General features: G+C 42.9%; 1 protein-coding gene and 1 long non-coding RNA gene across 2 annotated transcripts in view; one reads left to right on the forward strand and one right to left on the reverse strand.

Annotated features, from left to right (window-relative positions):
- The window catches only part of MMRN2 (multimerin 2), a 49,804-nt gene that overhangs the window by 11,484 nt on the left and 20,968 nt on the right, over window positions 1-17,352 (forward strand). The gene's annotated exons all lie outside the window — the stretch shown is intronic.
- On the reverse strand, window positions 1,082-16,906 carry LOC122466741. Its single transcript, XR_006292497.1, has 3 exons — window positions 16,877-16,906; window positions 16,291-16,336; window positions 1,082-1,356 (listed from the first exon to the last, which is right to left on the reverse strand). It is a non-coding gene; the product is annotated as an uncharacterized LOC122466741 (long non-coding RNA).

Below are 17,352 nucleotides of genomic sequence, written 5' to 3' on the forward strand. Positions count from 1 at the left end.
GACCACCTTGGCTGACAGGAGCTCGAAGAGGTTGGACCTCTTGGGAAGAAAGGTCTTTTCCTTTACAAGCCTGCAATTCTTTATTGCTAACTATCAGGCCTTGTTAGTGAAATATGATTTTAACAATTATTCCAGGCTGGCTGACTTTAAAGACAAGCTTCCCCCTGAGGACAGAGACCAATTTCAGTCTTTCATAGAAGAGCGCAAGTTAATGTCAAAGACATCCCTTCCAGCTGCAAGAGTTGCAGCAGACATGGCATCCCAAGTCTTGGCCACTGACATAGTTATGAGGGGTGTCTGGACTTCACTCTTTGAGACTCCCCAAGTTGGTCCAGAACACCATACAGGACCTACCTTTCAACAAGTTGAATTTATATAACAAGAAAACAGATGAAACCCTACACTCATTGAAAGACCTGAGGTTGACTGTACACACCCTGGGAATGTACACTCTGACCCTGAGGAAGAAGCACTAAAGGCAGGAGTATAAGCCAAATCCACCCCCTACACAGATGCTCTACCACCAGTATCCAGTCACGCCTCCATGTAAACATCAGATGGTTCAGAGGCTTCAATGTTCAGCACCTTCTGCTACCACAACTTCTAACCATTCCCAGCCAGCCACTAAGGGCCACTTTTGATGTCTTGGTCAGGATACCCCCACTGCTATTGATGCCATCCATCTCAACCCCCATTTTCTTTGTGGCCAGTCTCTCATTTTTCACCCACAATTGAGACTCTGTCATGACAGACAGTTAGGTCTTAGAAATTATCCATCAAGGATACTCCATGGAGTTTCTCTCCCTCTGTCCAACAAATCCCCTTCCCGGTGCCCCTTCAGGGACCACTCTCACGCGTTGATTTTTAACAGAAGGGAGGCTCCCTCCTCCAGTGAGGGGCAACAGAACAAGTGTCACCTCAGCATCAAGGGAGACGGTTCTATTCCCCTTATTTCTTAGTCCTCCCAAAAAACAGAGGGTGGAGACCTGTTCTGGACTTTTTGACAACTTTATTTGAAAGTCAAAATTCAGGATGGTTACATTAGCACAGATAATCCCCTTCCCACAGGAGGGGATGTGTTTCATGACACGAAGGATGCTCAGAATCTCTTTTCCACAGAAAGTTCCTTCTGTTTCTAGTGGATCAAGAACACTTCCAGTTCACAGTCCTTTCCTGTGGAGTAGCAGCAGCTCTCAAAGTATTCACAAACGTTTCCTGTGTTGTGGCAGCCTAAATGAGATGTCAGGGTTCTACCGTTTCCCTGTCTTTCGATGACTGGCTCCTAGTAGGTCGCTCCAGTCAAGAAGTCAGGTCAGTGATTTTGTTCCTGTTCCATCTTCTAGCAGTGCTGGGTGTCTGTGTTAACAAAGTCAGTTAGTTTTAACACCCACACAGACTATAACCTTTATTGGAGTGACACTGGACTCCACTTCAGCAAGAGCTTTCCTCCCCAAGTAAAGAATTCAGGTAATGAGCAATCTGATATGACAGATTACTCACAGACCAAAGGCTACAATGAAGATGTGCCTTTCTCTTCTAGACCACGTGCACTTATGTGACAACATTCGCCAGCCTTGATCTAGGACGCCTACAGGTCTGGCTCCGGTTGGTCTACTCAGCAGACAAGGATCATATCAACACGAGAGCGACCATTCCCACCAGAGTCATTAGCTCTCTAATCCGCTGATGGAATCTGGAACAAGTGAGAGTGGGCAGCCCCTGCAACATTCCCACCCCCAGTGCCACCATCATAATAGACTCCTTTTGGGTTGGGGTGCTGACCTGAACTACCATGCCATAGAAGGTACCCATAGGAAGCCACACTGCACATCAATCTATTGAAACTGAGTGCAGTCCTGATGGCATGCAGAGCTTTTCTTCCACTTATACATTCACTCCATATGCAAGTAATGTCAGACAGTATCACCGTACATATTGATTTACATAAACAAACAGGGTGGAGCAAGATCTCTTCTCCCTTCTCTGGAAGCAGTCAGGCTTTGGAACTGGTGCATCAGAAACCGCATCACTATCCAAGCTGCATACCTTTCAGGAGCACAAAACTCTTTAGCACGCAACTAAATGTTTAGTCATCAGACACTAGTCTACAGACTGTAGTAGTGGGAGGTGCAAAGCTCTGTCCTGAGCATATTTGCTCAGTAGGGAACTCCTCAATGGGATCTCTTTGTGTTCCAAACAACAGAAAACTTCCTCTGTATTGTTCTGGAGGAGCTATGGGTCCCATCTCTCGGGATGATGCTCTCCTGTTGTCATGGACAAACCAATTCAGTTATGCCTTTCCTCCCATTCCTCTAGTACTACAAGTCTTGAGAATGGCCCTGTCGTGGCGGATCTAAGTCATTCTCTTAGCACCTAACCGGCCCAGTTTTGGTTCCTGGAGCTTCTGAGAATGTCAGTCCATCTTCCTGTCAGGATCTCCCCATTCCCCGATCTCCTAACATAGGAAGGGGGCAAAATCAGACATCCCAACCCACACTCACTCCACCTCACGGCCTGGTGTTTGGATAGGCATCAGAACCAGAATGCTTGTTTGGCCCCCTGTCCAAACTATTGTTACTTAAAGTAGGAAAGACTCAAATAGGACCTGCTACCTAGCTTAGTAGCGACATTCCTGTTCCTGGGCTCAGCATAATCAGCCTTCTACAGATATCCCAGTGTTTTAGATTATTTCCTGTCGTCATTAAAAAACTTGGGTCTTTCCATTAGCTCACTACAGGTCCATCTCGCAGCCATCAATGCCTTCCTTCCTCCAGGTAGACAGACATTCCATTTTCACTCACCCCACAACAGTGAGATTCATGAAAGACTTAGTCAGGACGTTTCTGCCAGTGGACAAATCTACACCTCAAAGGGATCTCAATCTTGTCCTATCAGTACTCACCAGACCACCATTTGCATCATTAGCAACATGTTCCATGTCCCACGTATCCATTAAAGCTGTATTATTAATAGCTATTACTTCCTCCACAAGAGTAAGCAAGATGGCCGCCCTCATAGCAGACCCACCATATACTATATTTCACAAGGAAACGTTCTCTCTTTGACTCCATCCTCAGTCCCTCCCCAAGGTTATTTCTGAATTAACTACATATCAACCAAACGATCCACATAAGCTTTCTTCACAAAACCCCATGCTTCTGCCAAAAAGAAAAGCATTCATTCCCTCAATGTCAGATATGCCTTGTGTGATGCTGTATGGAATCTGGGGGAGACTTTAGGATATTATGAATATTGTAAAATTGAAATGAGCTGTGTCTAATATGCCGTGTAAGATAGCTGCAAAAAATGTTATAATTTGGCAAGTATGATAATCTTATTCATATGTTTGTATCACCTTTGTATTATGAGTTACATATATGTAGGATATAACTGTATTTCCAAACTTGTGCTGTGTTTCTGGGTGACAGTCCCAGACAGATTGGCATCAGCACTAGGCCTGCTTGATCAAGGGACATCAACTGTACAATGAACCCAATAAAAGGAACAAGGACTACTTTTGAGCCAGCAAGCCATGTAGGGGCATGCCTATGGACGGAACTGTAAGGTTTTTCCATGCCATGTGCTGGACAGCTTGTGTTTGGAACAAAGGAAGTACAAGCCACATGGCAAAAGGAATATAAAAGGCAACTGCATCATCTTCATTTTGTCTTCAGTCCTGCTTCTTACCTCTGCGGGAACTTTGCTACAAACTGAAACTCTGAACAAAGGACTGAATGACCCATCCAAGCTGTGGATGTATTCCAGAGGGACTTTCAAGTTAGCAAACTCACCAATACTGCTAAGAACCTGATACATAGACTTTGAATCTTTGTATGTATGTGACTGCTTTATCATTTAACAACTCTCTTCTTGTTCTTTCTTCATTCTTTATAATAAACCTTTAGTTTTAGATACTAAAGGATTGGCTGGCAATGTGGTATTTTGGGTAAGATCCAAACTTATATCGACCTGGTAATGTGGCTGGCCCTTTGGGATCAGAAGAACATATGTGAGCAGAGTTTTAAAATAACTTCTCACTGTACTGGACCTATGTGCTGATTGGGAGCCAGAGAACTGGAATGCAATAAAGGGAGCTGTGTGATTTCTTTTTTTGTTTGTTTCTTGAAAACTAGTGTGTGGGGGGGATCAGAAGCACAGTTTATGACTGGTTGGAGAGTTTAACTTCAGTGTTACCCACCAGTCTTGAGAGTATCTGCTTTCCCTTTTGCAGCCAGACCTTGGCATGTCCAGTGAGGACTACCCCGGGCACTCTGAGTCACACCTTGTTCTACCTGTAAAGGACCACACCTATCAGAACATCACCAAGGCTATTTCTTGCCATAGCAGAAGAGTAGCGAAGACAAGCATTATCCTGTGAGAGAATCTCTAAACGGATTTCTGGGTGCATCATCACATGCTGCCAATTAGTGCATATCCGTCCATTCAGGCCTCTGCTGCAGACGAATCTTTGCTGCCAGCATCCTCACACCCCTCTCCACTCTGAATACTGCCTGTCAGTTACCCACATGTGGAATACACATAGGAATCAGCGTGTGAAGAAGAAATGGAGGTTATTTACCTATAACTGGAAGTCCTTTGAGATGTGTGGTCCCTATTTGTAACCCACTACCTGCCCTCCTTCCCCTCAGTTTGCATCTTACTGGATTCGCGGTAAGAAGAGGAACTGGAGAAGTGTTGGCCCATGCTGCTTCTTAAGCCCTCAGCCTAGAACAAGAAGAACTACTGAGCATGTGTAGGCCAACAGACAATGCTTGTTAGAATTTCTAATCTTGGGCGCATGGCTCACATGCATTCCCACGGATGGAGACCGCATCTCAAAGAAATTCCAGTTACAGATAAGTAACCTCCATTTTTCACATGTGTTAGCAGGTCAAATTAAAGACTACAGGGGAACCAAGTGTTTACCTTGATCTGTTAACTTGTGTTAAAACTACAAACCACCTTGTCTTCACTAGGGTTTTACCTCAAGTGAGTTCACATGAGTGAAGAATACACTTTTTTTTCCTAATAAAGACAAACCTAAATGTTTGCAGGATGCGGAGCCCGAGAGACACCTAGATTTGCTGCTGAAGTAAGAGACTAATGGTTATGTGGAAAAGGCAGGACACTTGGATTAAAGTAAACTAAAAGATGGGCACATATGTTTTGAGAATCCATTCAACAAGCAGAACTGAGAAAGTAACTGAGAAGCGGTATCTAATGGAGTAATAACAGATAATGGGTCACATTTATTCGTGGTGTAGCTCTGTCAGTAAAGTTACGCCAGGCATTAATTTGGCCCAATGCTTGGGTTCAGCACAGACTGTAAAACATGAAAAACAACTAAAATATCCAACTATTTGTGGCACTGGGTTGCTGGTGAGTGCAGAAGGCAATGCCTTCGCCTGCAGACGTGAACCAAACATTGCTTTCCACCACGCTGCAGAGAAGCCTTTCCCACTTATTCCATCAACAGAAAGTCTGTCTTACTCCTGCCCATTTGTCAGGCAGTGAGTTGAATCAAAGTGAAACTGTTCAGGAGGGAATGAAAAGCAGATGGCATTAGACCAGCCATAAAATTAGTCTATCCAATGAATAAACCTAGACACAGTTTCACAGGAAGCCCAGAAAAAAAAATGTAGATGTAGAACACAAGGTTTTTGTGATCCCATAAACAAGCTGAATAAGGAAACAATTTGGCTCACTTTGAGAGCTATTCTGGGAACGTTTAGGGCCTAATCCATAGCCAGTGAAGTCAATGGAAAGACTCCCATTGTCTTCTGTGAGTTTTGGCTCAGGCCCTTATAGACCTCTAAGTTGCTCCTTTAATATCAGAAATAAACTTTTATCCTTGATCCTAATGAAACCTGGGGATTTTTCTTAATACAAACCATACCCTGAAAGGAAACTGTTGAAAAGAGCTAGGCAAAATAATTGCAATAAAAGGCTAAACTGCTTGCTCATCTGCCTATACTGCACTTTAATACCAACTTGAAAAATGACCCTCTGTTGAAAGATGAGTTGTAAACTTTATGGAACAGGACAACAAGAAAAGATATGGTGATTAAATACAAAATGTGACACTCATGCAACCTTCAGGTTCCACTGGTAAGCGCTCGAAAGTCAGGAAATGCCTAAATCAAGGTTAACTCCAAAGAATGGAGAAGCGAACAGAAGGGTGTGAATGCAGTCAAAGAGAAATTCTATTTAGCAGCTGTCAAACTATTTGCAAGTATTTTAATCCCTATTCATCCAGCTTTAATGCTGGTAACTGTTCAAAATAAGCAGCAGGCCTTACCTATTACTGACCCAATTCTCCTTTACTACACTTGAACAGTTTAAAGTGGGTTTAAACATACCTCTGGTATAGTGGGATGTTCACTGCTGCTACATATCTACCCATATAGGCCTTCTCCCAGCCCCTAGTAAAGGGGGTGGTTTTGGCCTTGCTGAAGGAGGGGAGCAACCAGCAGGAGTCAAGGCAGTAGTGCACTGAGCTCTGGCTCTTCTGTGCTGGTCTAACAGCTCACAGAGGACCACTGCAGAGTCTGCAGCGCAGGTGATTTGGAACTGTCTGCTCACCAGGTCTGTTCTGTGATCTGTTTATGAGGGTTTCAGGCTGATAACTGGAATACCTACTGAATCTGGACAGTTTTGAATAAATATATGTGCAGTCAGTTACTCCTCTCGCGCCACCCCATGCGTGTATTGTTTTAGATTAACAACTCATAAGGAACTTGTTGTTTTGGAGCAGTATCTGGGAGGGTAAACAAATCAGCACAGATGATGATGACTCATGGGGTGTGGATTGTTTTCACTGGGAAAGAACAAAAGCACTAGAGCAAAAGAGTCCTATTTTAAATGCAGGTTTCCACATGATTGCACATCCCTGCCTGAACCTGGCAGACTTCACACAGAATGGATCCAATACTAGTTAGAGTTGGCAGTCAAGCAAAGTTGCATTGTTAGCTCAGAAGAATGTAGTGAGTCTCTGAACGGGAAAGCCTCTCCCAATTCTGACTTGCAAAGCACACAGGACCCGGCCCAGGCTTTCAGCTCTGATTTCAGCAGTAAGGTCCAAATCCTCAAAGGTGTTTAGGTGCCCAGTTCCCACTGATTTCAAGCCTCTTTCAGTTTTTATATCATCCTTTATCAGTCAAAACTATTTGAGCCAGATGATGATCCTCAGCTGGAGTAAATTGGCGTCGCTCTGTTGACTTCAGCTGAACTACCCTGATTGATGCCAGCTGAGAATCTGGCCTTCAGTGAGTAAGGACAGGATAAAGACTTCAGGATTTGGCCTATGGTGTAGTCCAGTGAAAAGCAGACATTTCTATGGTCTACACTTTCAAATTGTATCGGTATAGCTTGTGTCACTTAGGGGTCTGAAAGTCCACACCCTGAGTGATGCAGTTTAACTAACCGAGAGCGCTAGGTTGACAGGAGAATTCTCCCATTGACCTAGCTACTGTCTCTCAGGGAGGTGGAGAACCGATGCTGACAGGAGAAGCCCTCTTGTTGGAAAACGTAGTATCTTCACTGAAGTGCTACAAAGGTGAAGCTGTAGACAAGTCCTAGGTCCTCTAAGTCTCCCTCCCACCACACAGGGCCCTAGAGCACGGGCTCAAGCTGAATCTACACAGCAATGAAACCAGACATGCCAACTTTCATGAATTGATCATGAGAGATGCAATTTTTAACTAAAATTAAGCCTGACTCATGATCTTGCGATAGAACACTCAAATGTCGGGATTTTTTACCAAGATGAGTGAGGCTTAATTTTAGTTAAAAATCTTTGTCAGCCCCGGGACCCACCTCTTCCCACTGCCGGGGGATGCACATTGTTTTGGGGAGCCACTTCAATACACCTCCTCTGCCATGACTGTGTATTGCCTCTCTCATCAGCTGCTTGGAGCAGTGCTGCCCAGATGGCTCAGCTTCCACCAGCACCTCCTTCTCATTTCCCACTGCTGCTGCTTCTGACCAGGAGTAAGGTAGAGTTAAGATTCCATCATCTTCCTGTGCATCCCCCAATCCTGAGTGAGGGCTTCCTGCAGGAGCAGCAGCAGGATATGAGGCAATAGTTGGGCCACAAAAAATATGGGACATTCATTGACTTTTGGGGGGAAGTAAAGTTTTGTGCAGCTCCATGCGCGATGTTCCTCATCAGCGAGCAAATATTTAATGTTCCTCATATGGTTGTCTCCCCCTCCGCCCCAAACAGTGGCAGGGGACCATTTAGGGGAGACTAGTGACTTTTTCACATTGGTGAAAAATATCCTGCATGGAGCTACACAAACTTTGGCAGCGATGGGAACAGGTGAGTGCCATGGTCTGGGAGGGCAAGAGATACTGGCGATACCTGCAGGCCCTGCTCCACAATTGCATACAGATAAGAGCTCTTTGCGTTATTGAGAGAGCTCCTGCAGGAGCCAAAATCCTCTTCCTTTCCATAAATACGCAAGAGTAAACAGTGCTGTGTTAATCACACATACACAGGGAATAGACAGGGGGAGATCAAAAATCAGAAGGTCGAATACAAAAATCATGATTTCTTTTATAAGAACCTTGTGATTGTTAGGCCAATCATAATTTTTTTTTTTTTTTGAATCTCATGATTTTTGAACGGTTGAGGTTGGCAATACTGTGAAACAGCCCCACAGCCCAATCCCCGCGAGCCCAAGTCAGCTGGCACGGGCCAGCCATGGGTTTTTTTTTGCTACGTAGACATACCCTGAATCTCCATTCAGCTTTCAGAGTACTGCAGGATTCTTCAAATTCCAGGGGCCACTGGAATATGTTGATTTCCAAGAAAAGAATTTTGTTTAGTGTCAGGGATAGCAGAAGTCTCAAAAGCAATCACATTTCTTTCTAAGAGTGTCAGACTCAGGGAACAAAAAATACTCTGCATACCCTGACAAACCCAAAGAGTGTGGTTTGGTGAACTTTCCTAACAGTGCAGTCTAAACCTTTTTCATTCAGCTGTGTTCCCCATACCATTTCCACTCCTGTGCTGGCTTCCTTCCCTCCTACTAATTGCTAAGCTGCTCTCCTGGCAGGTGACGTCAGTCTTTGCTTTAGTGCTTGACATGGTTCCCCATTGTTTCTGCAGTTGAGTCTCTGAGGCAAACTTTTCCCATGTATGACACTAATCAAAGCTTTAGTTCCTGTGTTCCCATTAAAAAATATACTTTTTTTTAGTTCTGCTGTTCTTTATCAGACACAGCCTTATTCCCTAGACAAACAATGTACTCATTTAATGCAAGCCCCATTGAAATAATGAAGTGTAAGAGTCTCCTGACCTTTCCAAACAGCCCATCTGACATTTACCGCATTGTACAGGGCTTTATTTTATTTTTGTTTTTAGTAACTAGCTGGTTTCTTATGGGAAAGTAGTTTTATATCAAAACACCACATTGTATGAAGGGAACAGTAGCACCTTTCCGGGCTTAAGATAAGCTATAGTGCCATAGTTACATGGTTCTATCCTATACACTCTTACTCACATGAGCGAAATGTTGCATCCAACACGGGAATTCTCTATTAGTCCTTGTCTTAACATATAAAGAAGAACTCATCACAAAACTAAAAAATAATGGTAACTTAGATACAAGTGATCATGACTTGATCACATTTATAAAGTTTGAACAGAATAAAGTCAGGACCAGTGATATATATACTTGGTGCATTAAAAGGGCCAATTTCACAAAGCTGAAAACAATTATGAGCAAGATCAGTTAGGAGGAAGAATTTAATTTGAAAAATGTGAGTGATAACTGAGAATTGTTTAAGAACTATTTACTAGATGCCTTAAAAGCTGCAATCCCATCATAAAGAAAGGCCATATTGGTTAAAAAACTGACCAAGTTTAGAGGGGAAGTAAAGGCAGCTATAAAAAATAAAAAATTAATATATAACAGATGGAAGAAAGGGGAAGTTGATAGTAATAAATATAAATCAGAAGCTTAGAATTATAGAAAATTGATAAGGGAAGCAAAGGGACACAAGGAGAAATCTCCAGCCAGCAGAGTTAAGGACAACAAGAACAACTTTTTAAAAGTATATTAGGAACAAAAAGAATCCTAACAATGGCATTGGTAATGGTTGAATTATCAGTACCTAATGCAGAAATATTCAATAAATTTTTCTGTTCTGTATATGGGAAAAAGACAGATAATGTAGTCATATCATTCCATTAGTATCAGGAGGATGTTAAACAGCAGCTCCTAAAGTCAGACATTTTAAAATCAATGGGTCTGGATAACTTGCATCCAAAAGTTTTTAAAAAGCTGGGTGAGGAGCTTGCTGGACCATTAATGTTGACTTTCAATAAGTACTGGAACACCAGGGAAGTTCCAGAAGATGGGAAGAAAGCTAATGTTGTGCCAATATTTGAAAAAGGTTAACGGACTGATGTGAGTAATTATAGACCTATCAATCTGACATCAATCCTGGGCAAGATAATGAGCACCTAATATGGGACTCGATTAACAAAGAATTAAAGGAGGCTAATGTAATTAAAGCTAATCAACATGGGTTTATGGAAAATAGATCCTCTCAAACTAACTCGATTTTTTTATTACATTAAAAGTTTGGTTGATAAAAGTAATAGTGTTGATGTAATACAGTTAGATTTCTGTAAGGCATTTGACTTGGTACTGCATGACATTTTGATTAAAAAACTAGAATGACATAAAATTAACATGGCACACATTAAATGGATTAAAACCTGGTCTCAAAAAGTAATTGTAAATGAGGAATCATTATCAAACAGGTATGTTTCTAGATGGGTCCCGAAGGGATCAGTTCCTGCCCTATGCTAATTTTTACTAATTTAAAACAAATTATTAATGATCTGAAGAGAACAAAATCATCACTGATAACGTTAGCAGATGACACAAAAAATTGGGGGAGTGGTAAATAATGAAGGGGACAAATCACTGCTACAGAGTGATCTGGATAGCTTGGTTAGTTGGGTGCAAGCAAACAATATGTTTTAATATGGCTAAACGTAAATGTATATACCTAGGAACAAAAAGGTTGATCGTACTTACACAGTGGGGGATTCTATCCTGGAAAGCAATGACTCTGAAAAAGATTTGGGGGTCCTAGTGGATAGTCAGCAGAACATGAGCTCGCACTGCGATGCTCTGGCCAAAAAGGCTAATGTGATCCTTGGATGCATGAACAGTGGAACCTCAAGTAGGAGTAGAGAGGCTGTATTACTTCTGTTCTCTGTATTTGGTACTTTTGCGACCGCTGCTGGAATACAGTGTCCATTTCTGGTGTCCACAGTTCAAGAATAATGTTGATAAATTGGAGAGAGCTCAGAAAAGAGCCACAACATTGATTAAAGGATTAGAAAAAATGCCTTATAGAGATACACTCAAAGAACTCAATCTATTAAGCTTAACAGAGACAATGGTAAGCAATGACTTGATTACAGCCTAAGTACCTATATGGAGAACAAATATTTGTAATGGGTTCTTCAGACAAAGGTATAACATGATCCAATGGCTGGAAGTTGAAGCTAGACAAATTCAGACTGGAAGGTTCATCTAGCCCAGTATCCTGTCTTCCAACAGTGGCCAATGCCAGGTGCCCCAGAGGGAATGAACAGAACAGGTAATCATCAAGTGATCCATCCCCTGTCGCCCATTCCCAGCTTCTGGCAAACAGAGGCTAGACACATCATCCCTGCCCATCCTGGATAATAGCCATTGATGGACCTATCCTCCATGAACTTATCTAGTTCTTTTTTGAACCCTGTTATAGTCTTGGCCTTCACAACATCCTCTGGCAAGGATTTCTGCAGGTTCACTGTCCGCTGTGTGAAAAAATACTTCCTGTTGTTTGTTTTAAACCTGCTACCTACTAATTTCATTTGGTGATCCCTAGTTCTTGTGTTATGAGAAGTACATAACACTTCCTTATTTACTTTCTTCTCACCAGTCATGATTTTATAGACCTCATCCTATCCCCCCTTAGTTGTCTCTTTTACAAGCTGAAAAGTCCCACTCTTATTAATTGCTCCTCATATGGAAGCCATTCCACACCCCTAATAATTTTTGTTGCCCTTTTCTGAACCTTTTCCAATTCCAATATATCTTTTTTGAGATGGGGCTACCACATCTGCAAACAGTATTCAAGATGTGGGTGTACCATGGATTTATATAGACAAAATATGATATTTTCTGTCTTATTATCTATCCCCTTCTTAATGATTCCCAACATTCTGTTCGCTTTTTTGACTGCTGTTGCACATTGTGTGGATGTTTTCAGCGAACTACCCATAATGATTCCACGATCTCTTTCTTGAGTGGTAACAGCTAATTTAGACCCCATCATTTTAAATGTATAGTTGGGATTATGTTTTCCAATGTGCATTACCTTTGCATTTATCAGCATTGAATTTCATCTGCCATTTTGTTGCCCACCCAGTTTTGTGAGATCCTTTTGTAGCTCTTTGCAGTCTGCTTGGGACTTAACTATCTTGAGTAGTTTTGTATCATCTGCAAATTTTGCCACCTCACTGTTTAACTCTTTTCCAGATCATTTATGAATATATTGAATAGGACTGGTCCCAGTACAGACCCCTGGGGGACACCATTATTTACCTCTCTCCATTCTGAAAACTGACCATTTATTTCTACCCTTTGTTTCCTATCTTTTAATCAGTTACTGATCCATGAGAGGACTTTCCCTCTTATCCTATGACAGCTTACTTTGCTTAAGAGCCTTTGGTGAGGGACCTTGTCAAAGGCTTTCGAAAATCTAAGTGCACTATATCCACTGGATCCCCCTTGTCCACATGCTTGTTGGCCTCCTCAAAGAATTTTAATAGATTGGTGAGGCATGATTTCCCTTTAAAAAAACCATGTTGACTCTTCCCCAACAAATTATGTTCATCTATGTGTTTTGACAATTTTGTTCTTTACTGTAGTTTCAACCAGTTTGCCTGGTACTGAAGTCAGGCTTACTGGCCTGTAATTGCTGGGATCACCTCTGGAGCCCTTTTAAAAAATTGCTCTATAGCTGTAAAATGTTTGGTCTGAAACTATGGTCTTGTCTACACTACACAGTTTTGTTGGCAAAAGGCATTTTTTGCTGACAAAATAGTGGAGGTGCAGGCACTACAAAGCTACTTTTGGTGGCAAAACTCTGGTGTTTTGCTGAAAAAATAAAACTGCCTCGATGAGAGGCATAAAGCTTTTTGCAGCAAAGTTAAAGTGACAAAGCGTCAGTGTAGACGTTGCTGTTTGCTATGTCACCATAACTGGCCTCCTTCAATATTCCACAGTACCCACCGTGACCACTCTGCTCACTGTTTTGAACTCAATTGCCCTGCAGCCATGCACCCCTCCCCTTTCAAAGCTCCAGGAAGATTTGACATTCCTCAGCCTGGAGAGCTCACAGAGCTGCTGAGGATGCTGCTCCTGGCAGCTGAGCAGCTATGGGAGAACTCGGAATCATAGAGCCATTAATATGGAATCGGCAGGCAGGCAGAGCAAGCTGCTGCTGCAGGGGCAGGGAGAGGAGAGACTGCTCTGCTGTGCAGAGCCAGGGGTTGGGGGGTGTGTTGTCCCCCTCCCGCGGGATTGGATGCTCAGGCTGCTGTCTGAACTTAGAGAGACAGCATGCCAACACACTCTCCCCCAACACACACCACACACTTCCCCAACACACAGTCTCTCTCACATATACACACTCTCCCCACACAGTCTCTCACACACTTCACAACACACACTTTGTTTCTGACTCTCCACACACACACTCTCCACCTCTCCCCTCCCCCATACTTCAATAGAAAAGCAGCTGGCAATCTAGTAGGATGCCCATGGAACAATGGGATTGAGAAACCTGCATCATGTGATGCTGTACCTGCCCCATGAGGCATAGAAAACCCTTCCCAAAGCACCCTGCAGCCAGTTGCACAGTGAGGTATCTACCCACAGTGCACTGCTCTCTTTGTCAATGCAAGAGCTGCTAGTGTGCATGTGCGCTGCCAGCACAAGGAGCATAGTGTGGACATGCAACAGCAGTTTAATTAAAGTGCTTTAATGAAAGTGGCATAACTTTTGTCAACAAACTCTGTAGTGCAGACATGGCCTATGTAACTTACCAAAAAGGAAGAAAAAAAACTTCACCTAATGCAAAATGAGGGATTCCTACAGAAGGTGTTATCTCCTGCTCATCAGGAAAGACTATTGAATCCAAATGGGCCATTGTGGAACAAAGACTTTGTTGATTGCTCCCCTCCATCCACCCATGAAGAAGTTAAGTGCAGAGGCACTTATCCCATCGGTTTGAATTCTGGGGGAAGGGAATAAAAAGGCTTGTTAAAGAGAAATTATGATTCCTTTGCTGCCTGGACTCTGATGGGTGAGGAGTCTCTAACAGGTTAGCTTGGGTTAGCCCTAAAGGACACAAAGTTTGCTTATTATAGAAGTTTCTGTTATTTTTTGGAACCGAATATTTTAACTCATTTGTATGTATGTTACCTGCTTTAACCTGGTAAAGACTCATTTCTTTTTCAGAGCTAATCCTTAGTTAGTTTACTATAGGATTAGCTACAAGTGTTGTCTTTGGTGTGAGTTCTAGAGTGCAAATTGACCTGGGTAAGTTATTGGTCCTTTGGGACTGAGAGTAACCTGAATATTTTGTGATCTTTGGTGTAAAGTCACCATCTTTCATAGAGTCAAGCTTGCCTAGGTGGCAAGGAAGATTGGAATGCCCAGGAGACTGTCCGTGAATCCATGTTGAGGCTGTATAGTGGCTTAGCAGTTTACACTTGTTACTTGATTGGTAAAATCTAAGTATACAACTCACAATCAGTTTAGAGTTTGTGCCCTGCTTCTTAACAGTCTGTCCTGAGGTTGGTATTCTTGCTTATGAGTCACTCCAGACAGCATGACAGTAGTCACCTGTAAAAGTACAGGGTAATTCAGGCTCCATGGCTCATTTGGTCCTTGGCCCAAGATTGCTAATTAATGTCACTTGTAGAGGTGTTTTTTTCTGATGGGAATACTCGTCCACTCAGAAATGATGAAAATCACAAATCTGTTTGAAACTGATCTTCTAACAACCTTAATCTCCAGAAGGTGATGCTGTGATTAACAATGGGTGAGGCTCTGTTTCAAAGGAATTGTTAGAGTTCTGCCCCTGAGCATGTCAAGTTTCATTTGTAGCTCTTATGGTTCAAAAGACAGAATTCAAGTAACCTGCCCACTGGGAGACAGGTTACTTCATAGATCTTAAGACCAGATGGGACCATTGGGATCATGTAGAACTCCTGGGTAACACAGGCCCATAGAATTTTGCCAAGTGATTCCTGTGTCATAAATGCTGAGTTTCATGAGACAGCGTACCACAATGCATCTGCAAAACACTGTATCTTAGATAGAAAAGTCAGATTTAAATACTTCCCTAGGGGGATACTGTTCATTAGGTTGTTGAGACAGTAGCCTCTTAGTTCCTCAACTTTCCAGCCTGTTTGGTTAATGGACGCTTAGAGAGCCTAGCCTTTGTGAGTCAGTTCTTGTGGAGTTAACACTGCATGTAAAATTCTTGTGTTATTTTTGATGAAAAACTGGCATTGGACATGTGAAATAGCCACACTGATGGAGACCTGTGTTAATTAAACAAAAGGCACTAGACTGTCTATAGATATGTGGTCTGTAAAATGTTACAGCTAGTTCAATAGACTCTTCCTCTGGAAATTATTACAGCTAGAATGCTAGGCAGGGAGCCCAGTTTCCTTGCCATTTGGGACCCACTTATCTCTCTTGCTCCTTTTTGCAAGCACTAAACTGACACGGTGCCATTTCTGTTAATTACTGAATTGGTGGTGTTGTTGCTTGGTTCCCTTACTTTTTGAATAATTGCTGAACCTTCTTGCATAAATGCTGTCTGAACTAGGATGTTGAACATGCTTCCATTTTAACACTAATTACAAGCTGATTTTCCCAGGATGATGATGTTAGTTCAATTTCTTATTCAAGTTCATGTGTAAACTGATTCCTCTTCCTTCCCGCTTTGACCTTTACCCCGCCCCCTCCATTTTTGTTGTTACATTTAGTTATTGGCCTCACCTATGAAATTTTCAGTTCAGAGCAACTGTCCAGGGTGGATTATAAAGCCTTGGAAATATAGACATGCTGTGACTAGTGGATGCTAATATAATTCAGCTTTGTAAAATTATCATAAGAATGTAGATGTCCAGAAACATAATCTACTTGCCCACCCTTAGAATGACCATGAGAATGAAAAAATAAATGATACTGTACTCACTTTTCTAAGATGATTTTCCCTTGGTGAGAGGATTTTTTCAAGGCTGCTGTAATTAATATCAAACAAGACCAAACATTAAACAAAATAACGGTCTAGGAACAGTCTATTAGTGGAGTTTATAGTTATCTAGGGCCTTAGATTTTCAGAAGCAGTCTCCCTTGTATATCCAAAATTGATACCATTTAGATGCCTAGCTACTTGATTCAACATGCCAGTCAAGTTATTTGAGGTCTAAATGACCTCAGTCAGCCAATAAAATACTTGCAGGTGAAGCTTTGAGCCTGCAAACTGAAACCAAAATTGAGAGGGTTGGAAACATGGCTCAAGGTCATGATACTGTCCCAAAATTCAGAGACTCCTCCTTTGTATTGAACACTAATACACATTATCATCCCAGACCAAAGCAAATTAACTACAAAGAAAAACTTTGGTGGAAATTTCCATTTTCCATGGCAGGGCCGGCTCTAGGATTTTTGCCACCCCAAGCAAAAAAAAATTTGGCCCTGCTGCTTTTTTTTTCGTCCCTCCCCCAGGCGTGCAGCATTTCCCCCACTGCTTCCTGCGGCTCCCCCCAGCCGTAGCTCACCTCCGCTCCGCCTGCTCCGCTTCTTCCCCCTCCCTCTCTCTCAGGCGAGGGAGAGGCAGCGCGTTCAGGGGAGCAAGCGGAGGGGAGGGAGTAGAGGAACCGCTCCCCGCCCCAGCTCACCTCCGCTCCCTCCCACCGCTCGGCTTCTCCTCCCTCCAGCCTCAGGCTTGCCGCGCCAAACAGCTGTTTCGTGCGCAGCAGGCCTGGGAGGGAGGGGGGAGAAGCGGAGCGGTGGCTGCGGGGCGCTCAGGTGAGCAGGCAGAGGCGGAGTGGAGGTGAGCTGGGACGGCGGGGGTACATTTCTAGGGGCGGCGGGGCCGGCATCGGCATGTCGCCCCTAGAAATGTGCTGCCCCAAGCACCTGCTTGTTCTGCTGGTGCCTAGAGCCGGCCCTTGTCATCTTTCAGCTTGAAAAGGAGGCCCCTCTGAATGGCACACTTCCTTTGCATTGCTGTTATCAACAGGGATTTTTGAAA

The sequence above is a fragment of the Chelonia mydas genome, chromosome 7 (genome assembly GCF_015237465.2).
Source record: "Chelonia mydas isolate rCheMyd1 chromosome 7, rCheMyd1.pri.v2, whole genome shotgun sequence".
Lineage (NCBI taxonomy): Eukaryota > Metazoa > Chordata > Testudines > Cheloniidae > Chelonia > Chelonia mydas.